The sequence below is a fragment of the Crocuta crocuta genome, unplaced genomic scaffold, assembly GCF_008692635.1.
Source record: "Crocuta crocuta isolate KB4526 unplaced genomic scaffold, BGI_CrCroc_1.0 scaffold283, whole genome shotgun sequence".
In the NCBI taxonomy this organism is placed as follows: domain Eukaryota; kingdom Metazoa; phylum Chordata; class Mammalia; order Carnivora; family Hyaenidae; genus Crocuta; species Crocuta crocuta.
In genome coordinates this window covers 621,323-646,570 of record NW_027529346.1, presented here as the reverse complement: position 1 = coordinate 646,570, position 25,248 = coordinate 621,323, and the positions used below count along the sequence as shown (strand labels likewise).

General features: G+C 33.4%; 1 long non-coding RNA gene across 1 annotated transcript in view; it reads left to right on the top strand.

Annotated features, from left to right (window-relative positions):
* Positions 1 to 25,248, top strand: part of LOC144226899 (uncharacterized) — a 240,550-nt gene that overhangs the window by 163,111 nt on the left and 52,191 nt on the right. The window contains exon 5 of the long non-coding RNA XR_013333771.1: positions 16,049 to 16,098. This is a non-coding gene — a long non-coding RNA (uncharacterized LOC144226899). The remainder of the gene's footprint in view (positions 1 to 16,048; positions 16,099 to 25,248) is intronic.

The following is a 25,248-nucleotide window of genomic DNA, read 5'->3' as shown; positions in this document are numbered from 1 at the left end:
AAGATAAAAGAAAGCAACAACAGGTGATTGAGTTAGTGTTAGAGTTAAAAAGGCATTTATTGTGAAATATCTGTTAGGGTATTACAGGACACTCTAGTCAAAAATATGTACTTCCTAAATGATGCATAACAGTTATTTTTATAATATTTATTTCCTTTCTTTGTTGATGTAAAAGAAAAAATTATTGCCAAAAGAATTTTCAGAAAGTGGATATAATAAAAACTAAGATTACTAGAAAAGAAATAGTATGTTTTAATTTTTTAATAAAAAGAAGTCCATTTGGCAAAAAATGGGCTTCATTTAATTGGATACTAGCTAACACTTTTCCTATGATTCTAATTTTTGAAACAATGTATGCATATACTTGAATAGAAAATTGGGAATAATGACAGCAGCCTGTTAGTGATGGATACCTTTGGCTTTGGTGTTAGGGTTGGTGGTTTTTTATTTGTGCTTCTTTCATATTTTCAGAAGTTTTTGGAATAAACATTATTTTGTAATTAGGTTATATTTCAATTTTCAAATGATGACATCTCTTTATACAACAAAGTTTTCTGTTTTAAATCTGGTACCAAATCATAAAAACAGAAAGAGTGCATGTCTGTATGTTTTGTTTTCCTTGTTTTTTTAAAGATTTTATTTTTAAGTAATCGCCACACCCATTGTGAGGCTTGAACTCACAACCCCGAGATCAAGTGTCACATGCTCCACTGCCTGAGCAAGCCAGGCACTCCCTATTTTCATTGGTCTTGTTTCATTTCTTCTCACAATAGGAAATCATTTAAAGACAGCATCCTTAGTTTTACTATAATGCATCCTTCTAGTTGGTGTAAAACATTGTATTACCTATTAATGACCAAATAAGTTCAAATCACATTCAAAATCTTAAAAAATAAACAAAAATAGTTTGTATTCTTTTTTTTAAATGTTTCTTTATTTTTGAAATAGAGAGAAACAGAGTGTGAGCAAGGGAGGGGCAGAGAGAGAGGGAGACGCAGAATCTGAAGCAGGCTCCAGGCTCTGAGCTGTCAGCACAGAGCCTGACGCCAGGCCAGAACCCACTAACTGCAAGATCATGACCTGAACCAAAGTCAGATGCTTAACTAACTGAGCCACCCAGCTGCCCCAATACTGTTTGTATTGTTAATAATATTCTCTAGGGTGTGTGTATGTATAATATACACATATATATTACATATATATTCAGAACTCTTCTATCAGTTCTGTAGAGATCATCCATATGCTACATTCAATCCTCAGTTTACAGAACACTGAAAATCAAAATTTGCTATCTCTGTTAAATGATCATATAGTAGAAACTCAGGTTAATCCTGTGATCTAATAGTGTATATTAATTCAAAGAGTGATTTTTAAATGTGATTCAATTATATCAAGGGCTATAACATTTTCATTCTGGTAACATAGTAATATGCTTGAAAACAATGTAGGCTCCAAACCTGTACTGTCATGTATCTACTCTGTTTTATTTATTCTCATAAATTCCATATACCAGAGTCTCTGCTGACCTGCTGGTATCAGGCTTTCAGATACTCTAATTGTGAGGGATATGCACAAGTGCTGGGGGGAATGTAGAAAGTTCTCTTGACCAGATGCTTCATATGCATAATTAATCAAGCCTCAGCTGACATTGATCCAAAAGGGTAAGCCACCAGAGATGGAGTCATTAAGAGATACAGAGTCATCTTAGATGTTAGAGAGAATATTTAGCTGCATAGGAGACTCCAAGGTAATTTCCAAACTTCAAAGACTGTGAAGAAGCCATATGATGCATCACATTGGGCTTATTATTTGCATAAGACTTGATGACAGACTTGACAGATAAGAGCGAAGTGCACCCTTGAAAGGTATGGAGATTTAATAGAGCAGCTGAGCTATGAAAATACATCTGACAAATGGGACAGCAGAAAGAATAGTTCATATTACTTGTCTTGCTCAAGACCATAGTTGCTATAATATCCTGGAGAAGTTAAGAATTAGGTTTTCAAGAATCATAATTCCAACTTTTTAAAAACACTATGTGTCAGTTATCATTTTCATTGTGCTGTGTTAGGGTTTTTTTTTTTTTGAAAAATCAACAAGATTGGACTTTTGTAACAAAATAAAGCATAAAGAATAATAGTTTGAACACTAAAAATTTTCTCTCAAAACTGTACCATAATCTGTGATTTTGTTTACTTTAGAACAAGTTAAATGGTGTGGCTTAGTGGAACAAAGTGGCAATATATTATGAACTGTCCTTGGATCTCTGGTTAAAGTTAATAACCACCCCTCCTCAATTTTATATAATGCAGGATGATAATTTTGTTTGGAAAATAATAGGCAGTAGACAAATAGAGAGATAATTTCCACTTCAGCAACCTGCAGAGGAATCACGCAGATTAACATCTGAGCAGAAAATTCAGTCTGGAAGAAATGATATTCAAAGGTGTGGTAATAGGATGTTTAAATATGTTAGCCCCGTGTTGTCCCTTCATATATTTTATAAGCACCACATTATGTTTGGTTTCCTGTGGGGCTGCCTTAGACAGTGGTTTTCACTGGGACAGGGCATAAATACTGTCCTGCTGCTCTGCTTTACTGGGGTTGAGGGTAATTGTGTGAAGCTTAAAAATATATTGGTAGCATGACCCCGTGCCCCCACGAGCTCAACATGAAAAAAGTCATGAACATAGAAAGTTTCCATTTTATTTGAGGGTCACAAAGGACAGAAAGGAACAACACAAAGCCCCTTGGCATATAAGATGATCTAAAAACGATTTCACAGAACTGTGTGAAGGCTGTTACTGTGAGATGGACGACAGCTCCCTTTTGCCTACTTTGTATGGCTGATTAGCACACGCGAACAAATTGTTCTCCTTTCTATTCACTCTGAGATGTATTTTAATGAAAAGGGGGGCAAGAGGTTCACCAAATGGGCTCCTGTATTTCCCAAGCCACCCAAATTGTATTATCATTTTCAAAGAAAGTAGTATTGGCATCACAGCCCAAATTGCTTCAGCTGGTAAAGATAAATGACAGTAGAAAAGCTCAGTTTGACTTTCTTCACCTGAACAGAGTTATGTCAACCAAGCGATTGGAATCAAAGACCCAGTTCCCTAAGCCCAAAGCTGTGAGCGCAAGGCTCTGTCTCCCTTTTATATAATCCCAATATATATGACATGCCTGATGCGAAAGGGTGTGTCATAGAAATGGTTAAATTTTAAACCATTCTATGATGTTCTCTTTCTTGACGCATGATGCACTTCCTTTCAAAGAATGATTCTGAAGTGCTTTAAATATGCCCTATAAGGTTCCATATGACTTCTAGTCCTTATATACTTTGAGCGACTTTTTCTCCCGTAAGACAAGACAATCCAAGAGAAAGCTTATCAGGAAGGCCACCTTCCAACATTAGTTCCGACTGAGAAAGTTTAAACACATGGTAATGGGCTTTGTACAGACAAATTATGACTGTTAGCTAAGACACAGTAGAAAACTACAGTGGACAGATAATAGATCAGAGCTTCTCTGTCATATCGAAAGCAACATGCCTTTAAAACAGATATTTCATAATGTTCTTTTTACTAACTGAAGTGAAATTCATTTATAATACCTACACATATAACTTTAAGAAATTAATATAAACCCTACATCTATAAATGAGAAATTGGGAATATTTATAATAAAATAGTATGTATTCCAATGCATCAATATTTGAACATGACCACTAGAAGATGTAATGCATTAGCCAGTTGCCTGTACCTACTTATATTTAACAAGTATGGTTACAAGAAAATTAAGATCAGTAACCTTCCTTAAAATAAGTACAAGAAAATTAAACAGATAAGAGTAAGACACTTGAATAAGCATTAATGATAAGTAATGAAATAACATACATATTTGAAATAGATTACGTTTCTAAAAACAGAACAATCACAAATGGAGAAAATGAGCAAGTATTTTCACAAATGAACTGAGTCATGTTTACATGCCTAGTGAGAAAGTAATGTCCTATGTTATGACATGAGACGGAATAGCGAGAATATCCTAGGTATCTTCTTTCCCATTATGTCTCCTATCTTGAAATCAAAATCATGCATTCAGTCTCTGATATTTTAAAGACTTCAGAGACCATAGCCTTCATTAAGTAGAATACAGAATGAATTAAAAACAAATAGTAATTGGGGCACCTGGGTGGCTCATTAGGCTAAGTGTCTAGCTCTTGATTTCAGCTCAGGTCATGATCTTACAGTTCATAGGTTCAGACCCATGTAGGGCTCTGCACTTAGAGTATAGAGCCTGCTTGGGATTCTCTCTTTCCCTCTCTCTCATGCGCATGCAAAGTGTGTGCTTTCTTTCTCAAAAATAAATAAATAAACTTAAAAAATGCTCAAATTAAATGGCTAGAAAAAAGTCTGTGAGTAGACTTTAGGGTAAGATTAAGAATATCAGGCAACTCCAAAATAATTTTAACAAGTAATTTTCCTAACATATATCATCATTTTAATACCATTAAATATATTTGGAATAACATAACATGAAATATTTTAAAAATAGTTTCAACATGTAGTTTTTATAACATATTTTGAAAACACTTAAAACATATATGTGATATTATGGAATATTTTTAAAACAACCTTTATTTTTATAATCCAGTGAAACTCTTCAATTTTATGTATCTGTTTAATAATATTTTTTGTAAGCATATAATTTTTTATCTTATTTCACTCAGTGAAATAGTTCAGAAGATCCAAAGTGTCAAAGAAAACGTAAAATTAAGTATTTTAATAGTGAAGTACTGTTTTCCTTAACATTTTGGAGTTAACTGACTTGGACTTCAACACACAAAAACATTTTGTTGCTAATGTCATTGGTTTTTGTAATGATATCAGCAAATAAAGAAAGAGATGCTCATTATTTACAAAAATACTCTTTTTTAGTTTATAGAAAGGACTATGAAACCTCTCTGAATAAACATTTGTAGTAATATGATGCTTGTACTAATAGTATTATGCACTGAAATCCTTTATACCTTGTAGTTGAATATGATACAAGTAATTCAGTGTGTATTAAAGAAATGGGAATAACATCTTTTTCATTCTTAAGGAAATCATTTTATTTAGTTGTTACCCCAAAGCACCAAGTCCTGCTAAAAAGGTAAACTTTTGCTACCAGTTTTTACTATTTAAAAAGAAACAATAGATGTAACTACACAAAATAGTTATTTATGACTTTTGTTCACTCATGCCAGTGTTTCCGCCATTGTTTTTTTCTTTTATTTTTTTTAACATATTTTTTTAAAAGTTGTATTTAATTCTAGGAGAGAGAGAGAGACAGCGTGAGCAGGGGGAGGGTCAGAGAGAGAGGGAGTCACAGACTCTGAAACAGGCTCCAGGCTCTGAGCTGGCAGTCAGCACAGAGCCCGGCGCGGGGCTCGAACCCACAAACCGCGAGATCATGACCCAAGCGAAAGTCGGACGCTTAACCGACTAAGCCACCCAGGCGCCCCTTCTTTTATTTTTTTAAGTATAGGTGAAAATACAGTATTAGTTTCAGGTATACAACATAGGGATTCAGCAGCTTTGTACATTACAGAGTGCTCCCCATGATGAGTATAATCACCATCCGTCACCATACAAAGTTGTTATAATCTTATCCGCTATATTCCCTATGCTGTACTTTTCATCCCTGTGACTTCTGTATTTTATAAAAGGATATTTGTACCTCTTAATCTGCTTCACCTATTTCACCCTTCCCCCCAATCCCATCCACTCAGGCAACAGTTTGTCTTCTGTATTTATACTTCTGTTTCTCTGGGGTTTTTTTAATTGGTGTTAATTTTATTTTTCAGATTCTACATATTCTTAGCATAATATCTCCTAGGTCCATCCATGTTGTTGCAAATGGTATGATCTCATATTTTATGGTTGAGTAATACTCCATTGTCTCTATGTGTATGTCGATATATTACATATAAAGATATCATATATATGTATTATATACATATCACATCTTTATCCATTCATCTATCTATGGACATTTAATTTGCTTCTATATCTTGGCTGTTGTAAATAATGCTGGAGTAAACATAGAAAAGTGTATATCTTTTTGAGTTAGTGTTTCTGTTTTCTTTATGTAAATACCCCAAAGTAGAATTACTGGGTTATATAGTATTCTATTTTTAATATTCTGAGAAAATACTATACTGTTTACCATAGTGGCTACACCAGTTTACTTTTCACCAACAGTGCATGAGTGTTCCTTTTCCTCCAATTCCTTGCCAGTACTTGATATTTTGGGGAATATAATTTTTCTTTAAATTCAAATATTTTGGTAATTTGATTAAATTTTATTTTGCCATTAAGTTTTTTCTTTCTTCTTTTCAGTTCTTTATAAAAATGTAGAAAAATGTGTTTTACATTCATGTCAAATGTTAAATCCTACAACACTGTCTTGTAAGTTCACTTATATTTTTAAATATAAAGATGTATGGGATTATTCCTCATATCTTTTAATATGATCCAATTAGAGGAAATATATTTTTCTAAGTCATTTAGAAATATATTTTAAGCCTATTTTAATCTTCCAATATTGGAAAATACTCTCAACAAGAAGGTTTTTTAATATGTAAATATGCTTATTAATTTCACAATTCACTTCATTTTAATGAGACTTATCTCTTTCAAAAATTTCTAAAGGCATCATTTAAACTTTTAAATGTGTTTAAAGATATGATATTATGCAATATTTGAATGGATATTTAATTTTATTGAATTAATTTAAAATGGGTTACCAAATACTGCATAGCAAACAAAATCTTTTGAAGCTGTTTTCTTTAGAAGCCTTTCTTACTGTGAGATCAGATATTTAAACTCTTCCTTAGTGCACTGCATATATATAATTATATAGGATATAATTATTCAAGGAATTACATTTAACTTTACTAACAACACCTTCTCAAGAACATGGAGTGGTTGTTGTCTTCTTATATTAAATTTCATTTGATTTTTTTGATAATGATACTAAAACAGTTCTAATAAGCCTGGNCTGACTTACTGTACTTTGCAGGAATGTGCAATTTCTGTATGAAATAATAATGTATCCCTTTTATAGGAAGTTTTAGGGGGGGCTCCTGGGTGGCTCAGTCAACTGAGCATCTGACTCTTGATTTCAACTCAGGTCTTGATCTCAGGGTGATAAGTTCAGGCTCTGCAATGGTCTCCTTGCTGGGTGTGAAGGCTACTTAAAAAAAAAAAAATTAACAACATTCTATTGATGAGCTCTGAGTTAATATTTTGCTTAAAATTTCAAAATAGGGTAACTTTACCTTCCTTATCAGTATAATTTTATAAAATATTTAATATTTGTTTTCTTTTTACAATATAGTATGATTATATCAGTGATAACCATAACTAAAGTTTTTATTTATTTTTCTAAGTTTATTTATTTACTTTGAGAAAGAATGAGCACAAGTTGAGAAGGAGCAGGGAGAAGGACAGACACATTCCCAAGCAGGCTGCATGCCATCAGTACATAGCTTGAAGCAGGGTTCGAACTCACAAACCATGAGATCATGACCTGAGCCGAAGTCGGACGCTCAACTGACTGAGCCACCCAGGGGCCTCAAAAGTTTTACTTTAACTACTAACAGAAGTGTCCATTTTTCTGGTGTCTGACATTTTGAAATATGAGTTGAAAATAAATATAACTTGCAGGCATTCTGGCATCCTTGGATCTTGCGTATTAAATGCCAGTTGTGCCCATTAGTCATGTGAAAAACAAAAGTATCTTTGCATTTTCAAATCATTTTATAAGTGGTAGTATGGGTGTATTGAGACTCACTGAACCACATAGATAATAGAATGTTAGATTAATAGAACAATAAACAATAGATAGATGATGCTTTGAATGGTTAAGTTAATCAAGGAGGCGTGATTATGCCTTTAATCAGCAATACACGTTTATGGTCATTCACAGCTGAAAAATTTACCTTAAACTAAAGAAAGTCTCTTATCACAAATTCAAAGTTCCAGAAAAATCATGGACCTGTATAAGCCCTGAGAAATTGTACTTTGAGATTTCATATGCCAGCATTTTCATAGATACTCAGATATTATTTTTTACTTTGCTAGAATAATGTAAATATGCTTATCTCTTTTGGAATAGCCTATTATTTTGACAGGAAAGGAGAGTTATGTTAAGAAAAGCTATGGAGCTACTGAAGTAAAGAAAAATAGAAAAAGATATTTGCTATGGAAAAGAAGAAAATTTGAATAAGTTGAGTAGTTACATAAAAAGAATGAGGAGGGATATAAATAATTTACAGAACTCTAGAAAAGAAGAGAAGAAATTTAATCAAATACTTTTGAAGAAAATTTTGGGGAGAGGGAAAGAGAGAGGGAGGAAGAGAGAGAGAGAGATAAAACCTATTAAAAGAGATTAAAAGTTCCAGAAGAGATGGAGTGGGCAATCAAAACTATCTAAGAAGAAATGATAGTATGATAAAGGTAATTGAACTTGTAGAATTAGAGTATAAAGAGCTTAGCTAATGGAGTCAAATAGGATGAGCCTTGCTATTACTTATCAGCTATGGGATTTGAGGCTCAAGTTTCTAATCTGGAAAAAGGGCATAATAGTAACTACCTCATAAATTTATTGAGAGGTAGTTTTGCTAATATCTAAAAAGTGCTCAGCACTATGACTGGCTCATAGGAGGTGCTCAGGATGAGTAAGTTTTCTGCATGAAAAAAATTAATATAAAATTTGTTGGCATTCCCTATCTATTTCATCCCAAAGCAAAATACCTTGATCTGTATCTTGATCTGGATTTTGGTGGCATATTAATAAGGATTACCAAATCCCATAATTATGAGGCAGTTTAAAAGTATGACAACATCAAGATAACACCCTAGTATCAATTGCCTCAAATATACTAAGGACATATTTAGTTACAGTTCACTTAACTAAGTAAGTTTAAGCTCTCTAAAAGCATAGTACCCCTGTGTCCAGAGAAAATGACAGTATCTTGAAGAGAAGTTTAATTCTAAAGTGTATTTTACTGATTTCTTTCATTTCCTAGCAATTGCCTGCCCATGTAAAATCCATTACAACTGTTAAGACATCTTTGATTAACCCTCCAGGGGATCTGTAATGGCTCAAAAAGCCAACAGAATCTGAAAGAAGAATCTAATAAGCAAACTCTCACAATGTTAAAAGATTTACCAATGCTGTTTTATAATAGTGTAGAGAAAAATAATTAAAAAATCATACTAATAAATAATTAGAAAAATTACCAAATGTACTCTAGATTTTTATTTTTCTGTAGGCAGGTGTATCTACCTACACCTGTAGATATGTAATAGATAGTTTTTGTTTGTTTGCTGGTAACTGCTTTATTGGGATCATTGTATGCCCTGCTCTGCTAAAATTTGAGAAGGTTGATTTTATAATGGGTAATTTTGATAACAGCACTAACATTTGGTTTCTAGATCTCCTCTCAATTGGGAAATCTGTTGGGTGATTATTTCTAGGAACTATTGCTGGAGTACAGAGAGATGGAAACAGAGTCTACTATAGAAATGACATTGGAAGCTAGAAAGTACTTTCAGAACTATAAATAAAATGGAGTGATTTAAAACACAGGCAGCCATGAACTAGGGGCAGAGAGACTAGAACAAAGAGCAGGTGTCGTGTCTTCAGAGAAAGATGATGGTATGAAATACTAAGCATGTGTCTAAGATTTTTTATAGATCTTCCACTCTCTGAAAAGGGCAAATTTAGCTTTCATAAACATTTTCTTAATAAGAATATAAAATACAAGTGGGTAAAATTTTCCAAATTGTTCCAAAGCTGAAGGCATGTGATTTAAAAGCCCAAAGATTAGTTCAGTTATCTCTATCCTGTATGAATATGAAGAACAGACCCTGGTGATAATTGAGTTAATAGTTTCCTTGGCATTAATAACTTCTTCAGTTACACACTGTCTTTTATTCATGCCCTTGGTATGTTAAAAAGATTTTGATATAAATGAAACAATCTGAGAGAGTGTATTTCTACAATGACTTTCAGAAAATGATATTAGATGTCCATCTTTTTTAAAAAACTGGTGCTTATTATACCAATGATTAAATTATTTATTTGAATAATTGTACCATCATCCTCAGACAACATGGGTATGGTCATTGAAAACCATCTAAACATAAATTAAGCTGAATTTAAATTCTTAGTTTCTTAAATAATGTATAGAATATGGATTAGTGGCTAAAAGCAAAGGTCTTGAGCTAGACTCTGAATTATAGGCCCATCATTTACTAGCAAATGTCTCCACTCTCTTAGTATTACTGTCTTTCATTGTAGAGTAGGAACAATAATAGTTTCTGTGCCATGGGGTTGTGGGAATCAAAAGAGTTACACAGGTTCAGGGCTCGCCTGGCATGCAGTGAAAGCTCAGTGTTCACAAGTATTAATCTGTAGTTGATTTTGCCATAATGCCTGCTTTACAGGGTCAAATAACCAAGTACTGTCAAAATTATTTATTTATTGTCTTTATCATATTTAAAAATATGCTCATTCTTTTTTATTGGTATATATATTTGAGGGCAGGGACCCCACACTATTTGTCCCTACCTCACATGCCCACAAGCATTGATGAATACTGGATGGACAAACTAAGTTGCTTCAGAGCATCTTCAAAACATCATCCTAAAATGGACATAAATATTAAAAATCTAATTTATTTTTTATTCAAAAAAAGAGATGTTTCTTTTACAAGATATAACTAGCAAATAAAGATTCCTAGGAGCAAAATATAGAAGCTGGAAGCCAATAATGACTGCCTTGTTACAGTACAAAAGACAAACACAATTCAGAGTGCCATGCCACTCCCTAAACCATTCACTTTCATTCTGCTGATCTCAAATGTTAGGCAGTTCCAGTGACTCTTTTATTCAACATGGAAGAAGCAGTCATAATGACCTGTTCTAAACCATATCAGGAGAGGATTAGACTACAACAGCAGAAGCTTGTTGGACTTTTACTGCCTAGCAAAGCAGTCTGATGCATCTTTTGCTATTCTAAGAAAAGCCCAGAACTAAATACGAAGAGAACATCAGCTCAAAACCAAGCAAACATAGAGCCAAACAAGCAGCCTGGTTCAAAAGGATTTGTCACCTGTGGAAGTCTGCGGGTGTGAGAAGGTGATGGATATGCCCAGGCAGCTCTAGGGGTTTGGTGCAGGTCCTTTGTTTTTAAAGCACTCTCACCCCCTATAGTGACAAATTTCCACTGATTTCTTCCCAGTTCAGGGTTAAGATTGCCAGGATTCAAATTTGACCTCAAAAAAGACGAATTGTATGCCCTTAAACAAGTCATTTACCTTCTCTGCCTCAAGATTCTCATATGTGAAATGGGGATAATGACCTCATCATAATTATTATGTGCTAACATTATGCATCTAAAAATACCTTAACATGGCACTTGCCATATTGTCCTTGATAAATGTTAGCTATTTTTATTTTAGTGATCTTGAGGATGGGAGATAAGGTGAAGAGCTAGGGTCTGTCATGTCTGTTAGGGCTTGGTTAGTAGCTGTTTCATTTTTAGCTAATTTCCTAACTTTCTCTGACCTTCATCCGAGCTTCTTCTTCCTTATAAATTAAATGGGGCTATTTTCTACTCTTAAAAATTGTCATAAACAATAATTGTGATAATATTGTAGGCTCTTGACAGGAAATAACTGCTCAATAAATATTATTAAATTTTTAAAAATAGGTTTACCTATGTATTTTGATTTTGTATTTATGAAGGTTTGTTCGTCAAAGAAGAAAAATAGAATATATTTTAAAAATAAGATGATTTGTAACTTTTAAATATTTAGACATCTGAATATTTATAGTCTTAACTTTCTAATATTGGTGGGCAGGTGAGGGTGTTGATTAAAATTATTTTGCTAACTTGAAAGTAATATTTAAATGTTAGCTGTTAAAATAAAAAAGGTATTTGGTTCCTGGCTGGTTCAGTCAGTGGGGCATCCGACTCTTGATTTTGGCTCTGGTGGTGATCTCCCATTTGTGGGATGGAGCCTGGCATCAGACTCTGTGCTGGTGGCATGGAGTCTGCTTGGGATTCTCTCTCTCTCCCTCTCTCTGCCCCTCCCTCTGCTCATGTGCATGCTCTCTCTCAAAAAATAAACATTAAGAAAAAAAGATAGTTAACCAGACCAACGATTGTCAACATTTACTGACATGAAATCCACTAGAGACTGTTAAAGAAAAAATACCAATGTCTGGGTCTTATCTTTCTCACCTCTCTGGATTCTGATTTAATGGGTTCAGCATGTATTCTGGGATTTGATATTTCTGTTTTAAATGTCCAGACGATTGATGTTTGAATCCAGGGTTACCAATTATTGGATTGGACACCAACCATTAATTTAGGCAAACATTGTTAGTATGCATCAGAGTCACCTGGAAAGCAGGCTACTAAAATAAAAGTTATATGACCCTACTCTCAGGGTTTTTTATTCACTAGATCTGAGGTGGGGCCCACGAAGTGACATTGCTAACATGTTCCCAGATGTGTTTATGCTGGTTTGGGGACCATACTTTGAAGAGCACAGCATGGAGTGAATAATGCTTAAATTTTTGAAAGTGATAGAACATTAAAAAAAATAGGAATGTTATTAACATTCCGACTCTCCTATATATATATATATACACTTAAAATATTACCAACAAGTTCATAGATTTCACAAATTGACTGAATCTCATCCATTGAACTTCTAGGAGTTTAAACATGTGAGATTATAACCCTTGATCCAAAGAATTTGTGATATTATCATCTATCCTTTTAGCATAAATATCCAATGTCATAATTACCTTTTAGAAAATAATGTATTTTATTATGAGTCAAAAATTAAACAATTAAACTGAGCCTGGGTGGCTCAGTTATTTGAGCATCCGACTTTGGTTTGGGTCGTAATCTCACGTTTTATGGGTGTGAGCCCCATGTTGGGCTTTGCACTGGCGGCAGAGAGCCTCCTTCGGATTCTCTGTCTCCCTCTCGCTCAGCCCCTCCCCCACCATGTCCTCTTTCTCTCAAAAATAAATAAGCATTAAGATGTTTTTATAAAAATAAAAATTTAAATTAACATTGAATAAGTTATATTGAAAACTGATGTAACTTTTGAAATAAATTATTATCCAAGTGTTAGATTAAAATTAATACTGGTCTCAGGGTAATACTTTTATTTTTCACACATATATTTTTTTCTATTTTACTATATAAGTTAATCTTTTGATAAGTAAATTTATGATAAATATCTTCAGGCTTTCTTTAACAAAACCCTAAATATTTTATGGATACTCTTAAAACATTCACTTCCACATTTTAATATTTTATTTGTTTTTGATTTAATAATATTTATTGAGAATCTGTTAGTTAAGGTATCCTACTTGGTCCTGGGATATCACACCTAACTAAAAATAGACATTCTTCTGGCCATTGGGAAATTTAATTTGTAATGATTTCTGGCATGAAATGGCTTTTGCATTTCCAAACTCTTGTCAGTGTGTTTTTAAACTTGCACCATTAGCATAAATTAGTGACTTAAAAAATGATTTTAAAAAAGTACCATTACTATGTATTTTTATGTGAGTGGTAAATAGATTTTGAACAAGGTAGTAACAGATGATAACTGTTCAGTACATAAGGCACACACTATACAGATAGATATCGTAAATGCTTACAATATATTTTTGGATTCCAGTGCTTTGTAAATGTTATGTTAAATTCTATGCTGAGAAAAAATATTCTTATTCTATGAAATCTAATTTATAGTTATTGATGGCATTGCAAATACAATCTGGTAATAGATTTAAAGATAATTTGATCTATATAGAGGAGTCTCAGTACTGAAGTTTAGTACTTTCAGCAAAATGTAATTGCATAGTTTAAAAAATGCACCTGCTGAAGTAGTGTTAATTAGATAGTCATGTTCTGCATGTCACAGCGAGCTTTGCTTCATAGAGCTACAGAAATTGCTACTTTTGAGCTTGATAAATTTTGCTTTGTTCATTTAGTTTTTAATTTCTTTCTAACAGTGCCTAGTTCCAGTATTACAAAACTTTGTTGCCTGCTGTATTTATATTCCTTTTGTTATATTAGGAATTTTTATTGAAGTACAGTTAACACACAACGTTACATTAATTTGAGGTGTATAACAGTGATTTGACGTTATTATATATATTCTATACATAATATATAAATATATACTATATAAATATAAAATATATTAATATATTATGTATAACATAAATATATATAAAAATATATATTCTAACAAGGAAGCAAAAAAGACTCATTTCATGTCAGATTCATATATTTACTCCAAACTGATTGAGTCATTCAAAGGCAAACTGACGACTTATCAGAAATGCCAATATTAGGTTAAAGTCTGTTTTCATTTGAATCGTTGCTTCTCTCCTATCTTTAAATAAAATGAATTCACAATTTACTTTCTGCACCCAAAGAATGACTAAAATATAGTAACATCATGCATTATTTTTTTAAATTTTCATTTGAGATTACTTTTAAATAAAGATTGTTTTCATTTATTAGAATGTAGAATGGATGAATGAATAAATACTTTAAGGACAAATAAAAATTTAAAATGTAGTTTAGTTAAGAGCTTTTCCTCCCCTCCATTTTCTCAGAGCTTTTGCCTTAGAAAACCTGTAATTGTAAGTATTTTCTCATCTCTTTGAAAAATGCATATAAATGCTTTTGAAAACTAGACAGACCTTTTGTCAGGTGGCCCTTTGTTGGCTCCATAACCCCAGTGTGACTTTCTCAGAGACCTGAGTACCATCACTTTGAAATGTAAACATGGAAGAGCGAGCTCCTACATCCCAGTTTCTGTGACAGGGTAGGAGCCTAACCAGGTGGGCATCGTTCTTAAAGTTACAAAACCAGCTTTTGTCATAATGGCAGAGGAGATTTGTTTCTCCTTTGGTGTACGGATGGTTACCCCAATTCCAGGTAAACTTAGAAAGGAGTCTGTATCACAAATGACGCTGACCACTCTTTTACTTGAGGATTAGTTATTGTTTATCTGGAAAGCAGGTATGTAGCGGGTTATGTCTCCTTAACTATATAAATATATGAGATTTCTTTCGGTCTCTGCGGTCTCTTTGTAGGCTGCCGTTGATGTGCCTCACGCTCTGATTTAACACGTATTCAGTAATAAAGGTGTTTTCTTTCTCTGTAACCTTTGTAGAAAAGATTTCTGGGTTGCAAGATTTTAGTCATTGTCCTCAATTTTTAGTATGAGCAAGGGTATTACCCTTGATATTTATAACCTAAAGTTTATAGAAACAAATCCTATTATAAGACTTCTGATACTTCAGTAAGCTAAAGACCCTGCTGTGGGCCTTATGAAATAAGATGACAGTTAAACTCCTACACACAACACAGAAGAATTCTGGAAATCAGGCACTTGATTCAGATATTTAATCAACAGCAGGCTACTTTAAGACAGGTACATTAATTCCAAATTCTCTTGCCAATGTATTAAAACCTTAACTTTTTAAATTTAACTACACGGTTGTTTTTTCTTTTTAACTCAAAGAAGTGTGTTGCCAAACTAAATAAAATAAAATAAAATGATAACTATAGATGAAAGAACCCCTGGGAACACTTCTAAAGACTTGCAGGCTTAATCAGAAAAGGCAGCTTCTCAAAGGTTTAGGAAGAACAAGGGCAAACTACAAATCAATAAGACTTCAGGGCCAGGGTGTGGTTGTCAGAAATAGCAAGATGATCTGCCTTCAGAACTTAGAAATAAACTGATATGTCTTCCTCAAATTCTCCCCTAAAATTTATGAAAAAACTACTACCTTGATTTGGTACCAGGGAGAATTTTTGCACATCTAAGTGTAACAGAGAGATAACAAAATTTACTTATCTGTTTGTATGTGTGTGTCCTTTATACTCTCTGTGATACTGTCACTGAGGGAAGAGTCTCTGATATGTTTGCCTCTGTCTCCTTCAGGAAACAAGAGGGGAACAATGGAATGGAATACAATGCCAATTGCATTGCATGTAAGTAATGCTTCAAATGATATCTACTTTACATTTTTCTAGCTCAAGATAAGAGAAAAAGAATCATGATGCTGTAATTGTTTTTATTTTGCATATGCATATTCAGATATACAAGCTATTTCTTATCACAGTTGTGGACTACCTTCCAAATTTCCCCACTCATGCCTTAGAACTGTGTACTATGGAGTGACAGAGTTTTTTTGATGGTGATTTGTAACATGCATAATATTTCATTGAGATTATATGATGTATCTAATAGAAAAACCAAAAGAGCAATTTTATTGAAATTACTATAAATTATAAAGATCACCTTTTAATATAAGTCAAAAGAAACTGAAAAGCAATAGTTTTGCCTACCAGATCCTGGAAAATAAATATGGGAGGAGCTATAATCATCATTATATTTTATTGATTCATTGACGTGGGTTTTTTAAAATTTTGTTATTATTAAGTATAACTTTTGTTATCATTCTAAACAAGAAAAGTCAGTGCTTAATGTATAGCTATAATGGTGCACCAAAAGCTTTCTCACAGTTTAGAGTCTTCTGTAATTGAGAGAACATTTCAGATTGTTGAGGGAGACAATTTCTGAAAATAATGCCTAAAAGTGAGTGCCTTTCAAATATTTGTCTGAGAACATGGAATTTAAGCTTATACCACTAGCAAAGAGACCATACACTTAACCAAACAACAACAACAACAACAACAACAAAAAACCTCTGTATATTCAATAGATAAAAAAGAAGGATAAATGAAATGCCTTAATAGCAAATGGGAAACTATATTTTAATAAACATTCAAAATATGAAAAATAAGCACCTTAGGGCTAAAAGTGTTCTTACTTTCCAAGGGCATAGGAAGATTTCTAGGGAAATGCGGGAACCTAAGTATACACATAAATATTTGATTCTCCACTCCACTTGCACCCCAGAAGCACTGTCCAAAGGAAATGACCTGCAAATTTTAAAATAGGAGAAATTCTGCACTAGTAGTGCAAATTGACAAAGATATGAAAATAATATAGCTTCTATAATGTTTTGGTAGATAGAAAGGCAAAAAAGACTAGCTTAAGCCCGAAGCCCCGGGATTGCATTCTTTTTTTGCTAGAATTTACTTCTGAGGATCCTGGATGTTACAGTGAGCAAGGACTAAAGGCTGAATTGGTCTCTGAGTTCCATTTAAAGCTACTTTAGGCTTTGAAAAGTAATATAATCTGGGGATGATATTGGCAGTAAAGTATCGTAACTGCCAGTAGCAAATGCTCCTCTATGCTCAAGTCAGTATGGTTAATTTTTTCTTGCAACCGAAAGAGTTCTGTCTGACAGAGTCAGCTTCACTAGTCAGAGGGCCAGGAAGAGTGAAGAAAGGTAGTGGTTGTGATACAGTAGATCAAAAAATGCCATTAATAAAGGAAATAGAGCTCTCCATTGACAAGAAGATTGGAACTGATGTTCAGTATTATTGGATAAGGAACTTTAATCCAATAGTGTAGTTTTTAATAGTGTAGATAAATCAGATCTATTTTTAACATATGTCAAAACTGTCAGTCTGGGAGATTCAACTGAAAACTGATTATAAATAGTAAGAGTTCAGTAAGATCACATAATAAAATATATAAAACAAATAGCTTTTGTATAAATATATAATAACTAATAATAATTTTCCAAATCTCTTGAGATATAATTGACATATACCATTGTATAAATTTAAGGTATACAATGTAATAGTCAATAAATGATATTGCATAGACTAATCACATGTAAAAGACTGAAATTAGACCGCTATCTTACATAACTCACAAAAATTAACTCAAATGGGTTAAAGACATAAACATAACTTGAAACCACAAAACTCCTAGGGGAGAAAAACAGGGAAAACTTTCTTAATATTTTTTAATTTTGTATAAATATAAAGTGTTTAAAGTTTATTTGTTTTGAGAAAGTCAAAGATAGCACAAATAGGGGAGGGGTAGAGAACAAGAGAGAGAAAATCCCAAGCAGACTCTGCACTGTCAGGGCAGAGCCTGATGCAGGTCTTGAACCCATGGAAACCATGAGATCATGACCTGTGCCAAAACCAATAGTTGGACACAAAACCAACTGAGCCACTCAGGCACCCCAGGGAAAAGTTTCTTGACATTGGTCTTGGCAACAATTATTTGGTTATGACACTAAAAACAAAAGAAACAAAAGCAAAAATATACAAGTGGGACTATGTCAAACTAAAGAGTTCCTGCACAGCAAAAGAAACAATGAAGACAATGAACTAAACAATTTAATGAAAAAAAAATTCCAAGAAATGGGTTAAGACCTAGATAAAGATATTATTAAAGTGATCATAGTGAATACAGGAAAGATGAATAAGTGGATACAAGAATTTGGTGAAATGGCATGAAATGGCCATAACATAGAGCAACACCAAATAATAACCACAAACTTTGAAAATAATCTGGTTTTGATTTATTTAAATAAAGCCTAAAGTGAAAAGTATTACTTATCCAAGGGGCACAAAAAATAGATATATTGGTTAAAAATATATAAGATTTCATAGGAAAATAAACTGCTTATCTCCGGCAACATTAATGAGTACTAGACTATATGTGAAACTAAAAGCCACACTTTATAATCACAGTGATGCAAACTTCAGCATACAGTGAAAAATTACTTTTATGCTCCCACCCACTCCCCTTCCACTGTCAGTTCCTTTATTTTTTGTTTAATGTTTGGTTTGTTTTGTTTTTTTGTTTTTGTTTTCTTTCTTTTTTTTTTTCCTGAGACAGACAGAGAGAGAGAGACAGAGTGAGCTGGGGAGGGTTAGAGAGAGAGACACACACAGATTTTGAAACAGGCTCCAGGCTCTCAGCACATAGTGTGATGCCGGGCTTGAACCCACAAACTGTGAGATCATGACTGAGCCAAAGTAGGATGCTCAACCGACTGAGCCACCCAGGTGCCCCCCGTCAGTCCCTTAAAAATCAATGAGAAAATATATTAACTAGCAATCTAATTGACCTCAATTTAGTGCAAGTATGTCAAGGGAAAAACAAAAAACAAAACTTGTCATTGGCAGACTTCACTATGAATAACTCTTTCAAATTTGAACCAAACAAATTGTAAAACCAAAATTCTAGAGTTGGAACATATATAAGTTTTAAAATGTGCTTTTTTTTTTTCCACTTTGGAAGACTTAGGTTTTCATAACTAACTATATTTTAAAGGAAATAATTTTCAGTCTAAAATGGTCTATGTATGAATATTTGGACACATAAATAATAAATATCCTTTAAAAAAATCCTTAGTATCTCATTTCTGGATCCCACTAAGTTTTGTATTTTAAGAGACCAAATTCAAAATAAATACAGTAATTGTATGACAAACCTGGGACAATGTGAATATTTATAACAGCTTATGCCAATGAAATAGCATTAAAGTTACAGTCAATAAGCAACAATAATTCATATTGCTGAAAATATGTATATATTCTGTAAAATAGTATGTGAAATAAGTGATACTTTATTCTTAGGAATTATTGTATGTACATAGGGCTCATTCATCTTTTTTTCCCAATAAACACCTAATTTTATCAGTTTATATGTTTCTAGACAGAAATTATGACACAAATTAAGCAGTTAAGGACTGCTTTCTTATCTCACATAACAGAACCTAAGGTAAGGTCAGTACAGGATTAATTTATTGAAGGACTCAAAGACACTGTTGAAAACCTAAGTTTTATCCTGAATGTTCAGATGGCCTTTCATCATCCTCACAAAATGTGGAAATTCTTCGCACGATGGATGCATTATTCTAAAGAAGCTGTCTCAGGGTGTCTGGGTGGCTCAGTTAGTTAAGAATCTGACTCTTGATTTTGGCTCAGGTCACAGTCTCATGGTTTGTGAGATTGAGCCATGCATTGGGTTTTGCACTGACAGTGGGGAGACCGCTTGGGATTCTGTCTCTCTCTTTCTCTGTCCCTCCCCCACTTGCACATGTGCACAGTCTCTCTCAAAATAAATAAACATTGTAAAAAAGCTGTCTCATTCTGTATGTCTGATTTTAGGTGTGAGCGAATTACTCACCAAATACCTCCCATCTACCATAGAACTTTCTCATGAATTATTGACCAAAGTTTTATCATACACCACGTAATTCAATTCAAAAATCGAGTTCAAGATTAGGATTTAGCCTTTTAAGGGAGTAGAGTCAACTTCATCTCAACCGAGTTTCTTTTATAAAAGAAGAAAATATTTAAATAAAAAATAATATGTCTTTACCTAAGGCAACTCATAACATTTTTAATATAAAATCCATTATTAATATCAGATAAAAAATAGTTAACTTTAATTTTCTCTGAAGATTTAAAGAAATTAAAAGAATTATGACATGGAAGCTGAAAGATTTCATCCAGGAACTGCCATTCTTCAGTCACATAACCTTTGATAAGTTTTTAATCTTCTTGAAACTTGATTTACATATTTGTAAAATGAGAATAGAATTAATAGCCTTGTATACCCTTTAGATATTGAGGATAGAACAGATAATGTATTTCAATGCACTCTATAAATTATAATGTGTTGTATAAACCAGAATTATAATTATTATTTAAGCTTTACTCATATCGGCATATCAGTTTTCATTCCCAGTGGAGAAACAAGTTGGAAACAGAAAGTTAATGAAAAGTGGGCTATTCAACAAGATATATTCTGGCAGTAGAAACTCACAGAGATTTTCTTCTTTGCACTTCTTCAGTTGCATTGATTTCAACCCTAGGATGTTTTATCATATAAGCATGCTTAGCAATAGTTGCTGTTGCTGTTTGGGGTTGTTTTCAGTAAATAACACAAACACAGAAGAAGAGCAAAAGGACAAAAAAGGTGTAAGCATTCTGTGTCCGTGAAGACGGTGGATAGATTAGTAACACCCAATCCTAACTCTGCAATTCCTCTCTCTTCCAATAGTGGAAGAGACAATTGTGGACACATTATGAAACCTGAGAGTGTAGAAGATAAGCACATGGCATCAGAAAGATTTGGATTCATGTCCCAGATTTGGTCAAGATTGTCTTTTTGACTTTGGGCAATGCATTTTGTATTTCTAAACTTCAAGAAGCTTTTTAATATACCACATGCTGTTCCCAGACTTGATTCTTTATTCCTTATTCAAAATTAAGAAACTGACATACTAATATGATGATATAGCGTGGATAAGAGACACTATAATATATGGCTTGTCAAATGAGTTGCTTACAGGATTCTATATGAGGTTATGGCACTTTGGGAAAAGGACATAAAATCTGGAGGAAATGGCTCTCAACATGGGTTTTCTAGCTCTTTTATCACAAATAAAATTATCTATTAAAGAGCAAATAAATTCTAACTACTATCAGTAAAAAACCTAAGTAGTTTGACCAAATCAAATATAGTACAAATGTATCAATCCAAATATGGTTTAGCTTTCCTTTTGTTCTGTGTCTAAACAATGGAAAATATATGTTCACTTTTTATCATACCTACACAAAATCTAGTCATATCATCTGCTTTAGGCTTTTTAAAGCATCATTAAGTAGAGAGAAAAGAACCTTTTAGTGTTTCACTAATCCTGATGCTTGATTGTATTAAAAACTATCTATGAAAAGAGCTGGTCCGACAGGCTCATTTGAATGTGTCGGCAACAAAGGCAATTTAAAATTATTATCAAAGTAATGCCCCAGTTGAAATCAATTCATTGTAGCTTAACTCTCTTTCATTTCTTAAGAGCAAATCACATCATTCCAATTGTTTTCTGTTTAAGATTGTTTCATATCAAGCTAACAAAAGGTCTTGATTAGAATAATCAGGATTATCAGTCATTTCAACTTTTGGTTCCAGGAACAGTAGGATTTCTTATGCTCATCACTTTTAACACATGATGGGAAGTCCAAAGTATTCTCCAAGATATTTCAGATCTGAGAATAATATTTTGTAAATCAAGAGAAGATACTTTATAGAGTTAAGGATAAGGAATCCCAATGTATTTCAAAAAGAAGAAACAAAAACAATTAACCAACTGAGCCACCCTAGTGTCCCAGGATATTTTAAATAGAGGCACAGAAAACTAACAAAATCCACTCTAAACAAAAGAAGCCTGTTCCATGCAGAAAGAGCAACACTGATAGAGGCTTGGAGGTTGGAAAAGAGCCTGAGCCAACTGGGTACCTGAAGTCACAGCTACAGGTTCCACTACAGAAGGTAGAGATTGAGAGAGGATGGGTGATAAGGAGTCAAGGAAGGAGACTCAATAGGCCAATAAGTCCAGTTATGTTGAATTTGGGTTTTTTCTGAGAAAATGAATTAAAAGTATTTACATAGGAAGAACACAGCTGCAATATGCATTAGGAAGAATTCTCTGGTTCCAGAGAAGAAGAAAAACTAGAAGTCAAGAAAACAGCAGCAAAACTGTGTTATAACCATGTAAGACATGAAGAGGAGGATCTAAATTAACCTAATAATTCTGGATATCTCATTTGAAAATAAAGTTCAGGAAAACACTAATCTTAATTCTGAAGGCAGTGAGAATGGGAAGTTAATTTCAAGGATTCTAAGTTCTTATCATTTGCATGATAGGATAGTTGTCTCTAAGAAAGTACTCTTTCATTCTTAGAGATGCTTGACACATTTCTTTTTGATAAGATGTCTTGGCATATTTTCCATCTCCCTGATTTGTTAGTATATGAAAAATTAGGGAAACAAGCATCTACTGAGCATACTAGTCAGCCTGTAATGCATAATGAAAGTAGAAATAGATCTTTATAATATTTTCAAAAAATCATTGCAATCTTACAAATATTAGTTCACATTAGTACTAACAAAAATTCTGCAAATAACTTTGTATCATGGAAGTTAAATATATGTATGTTTGTGTATATGTATGTAGTATATATATTTAGGAATAATAAGATAGTGAAGTATGGCCATAAGTTCTGAATAATGGACTTTCATAATTTATTACTTCATTGCATAAGGTATATTGAATGACTTTTAGCATATATTACTATAAAATAGCATAACTGAGAAAAGACACTCACAAATATAATGGCATTCTAGAATAAGGCTAAATCAATATTGACATTGAGATCATGAGGTATTAATAATGAATAAGTATGTCAAAGATAGCAAAATAAATAATTCAGGATTCAAAGATAATTTTTGTACCAGTCCATTTAACAAGTACAATTTAAAATATAGTCTTACAAATATCTGTGTCTTAGGAAGTAAAGAACAAGTCATTTTAGAAGATACATTCTGAAAAGTACAGAGAAGACAAAATTACATAGAAAGCACTACCAAAGTGCATTCACTTTGCTCCATTTTCACTGCCATTTCCCTCCTAGAAGCTAACATTGTCTCTCACTTAGGCACCTAAAACAGTTTTCTCAATTAAAAACTACCACTACCACTACCTAAAGGATAAACTCTGAATTGCTTAAACAATCTGAAGACCTTCCTCATAATGTTTTGGATGTTTAAAAAAAAAAAGTCTCCATTTCACTTTTGCCTTTTCTTTTCTACCAGTATTTTTTTTAATGTTTATTTATTTACTTTGAGAGAGAGAGAGACAGCACATGAGCAAAGGAGGGGCAGAGAGAGAGGGAGAGAGAATCCCAAGCCAGCTCCACGCTCAGCATGGAGCCAAACTCAGGGCTCAATCCCATGAACCTTGAGATCATGACCTGAGCCAAAATCAAGAGTCAGATTGCTTAACTGACTGAGCCACCCAGGCGCTCCCTCAGTTTTATGATAGCTTTACTGAGGTATAATTGATATGCAATAACTGTACATATTTAAAGTTAACAATATGATCAGTTCTGTGAAATGTATACTAACTTGAAATCATAATCATAGTAATGACACTGAAGAAATCTGTCATTCCCAAAAGTTTCCTTGTTCCTGTCCCAATCAGCCCTCCTCATTAAATACCCCTTGTCTTTATGCAGCTATTGATCTGGTTTCTGTCACTATAGATTAGTTTGCAGTGTTTAGAATTTTAACACATGGAATCATGTAGTATGTACAATTTTTGGTCTTCTTTCACTTAGCCTAATTATTTTAGATTTAGGTGTGAAGTTGAATTATCAATGATTCATTTACTTCTATTACTGAGTACTGTTCTATTTATGAAAGAAACATAATATCTTTATTCACTGTTTACATATATTTAGATTTTTTTCCAGTTTTGGATGCTATGAATAAAGTTTCTATAAAAATTTGCTTAGGGGCACCTGGGTGGCTCAGTCGGTTGAGTGTCCGACTTCAGCTCAGGTCATGATCTCATGGTTGATGGGTTTGAGCACCGCGTCGGGCTCTGTGCTGACAGCTAGCTCAGAGCCTGGAGCCTGTTTCGGATTCTGTGTCTCCCTCTCTCTCTGACCCTCCCTTGCTCGCTCGCTCTCTCTCTCTCTCAGAAATAAGTACAACATTTAAAAAATTGTTTAAATGTCTTTGTGTACATAGATGTTTCATTTATCATGAGTAAATACCTAGTAGAGGAACGACTATGTCATATGGTAGATGTATGTTTAACATTTTAAGAAACTGCCACACTGTTTTCAAAATCATTGTACCATTTTATGCTCCAGCCAGTCATGGCTTTGGTTGCTTCCTGCACATTTCCCAGGCACTTCAGTCAAATATATCAAATAGACAGTAAGCATATTTCTTTTTTTATAATTCAGTTGAAACTTTTGATTTCAATAACCTCTTATCGTAAGAAAATTGATACATTAATGTTTAGGTAAATAGTGAAATTAGCAGTTATTCAACATTTCAATTGCATTTGAAATATATCAATTCCAGATTCCTTGTCAGCAAATGTGGTGAGCTACTTCTTCGCTCAGAATGTATTTGACTTCTGGGGCACCTGAGTGGCTCAGTTGGTTAACTGTCCAACTTCAGCTCAGGTCATGATCTTGCAGTTTGTGAGTTGAGTCCTGCATTGGGCTCTGTACTGACAGCTTAGAGTCTGGAGTCTGCTTCAGATTCTGTGTCTCCCTCTCTCTCTGCCCCTCCCCTGCTCACATTCTATCTTGTGATAGAATCTCCTTCAAAAATAAATTTGAAAAAACAAAACAGAATGTATTTGAGTTCTGAAGTGGTCTTACAGACATGCAGATGCCTTC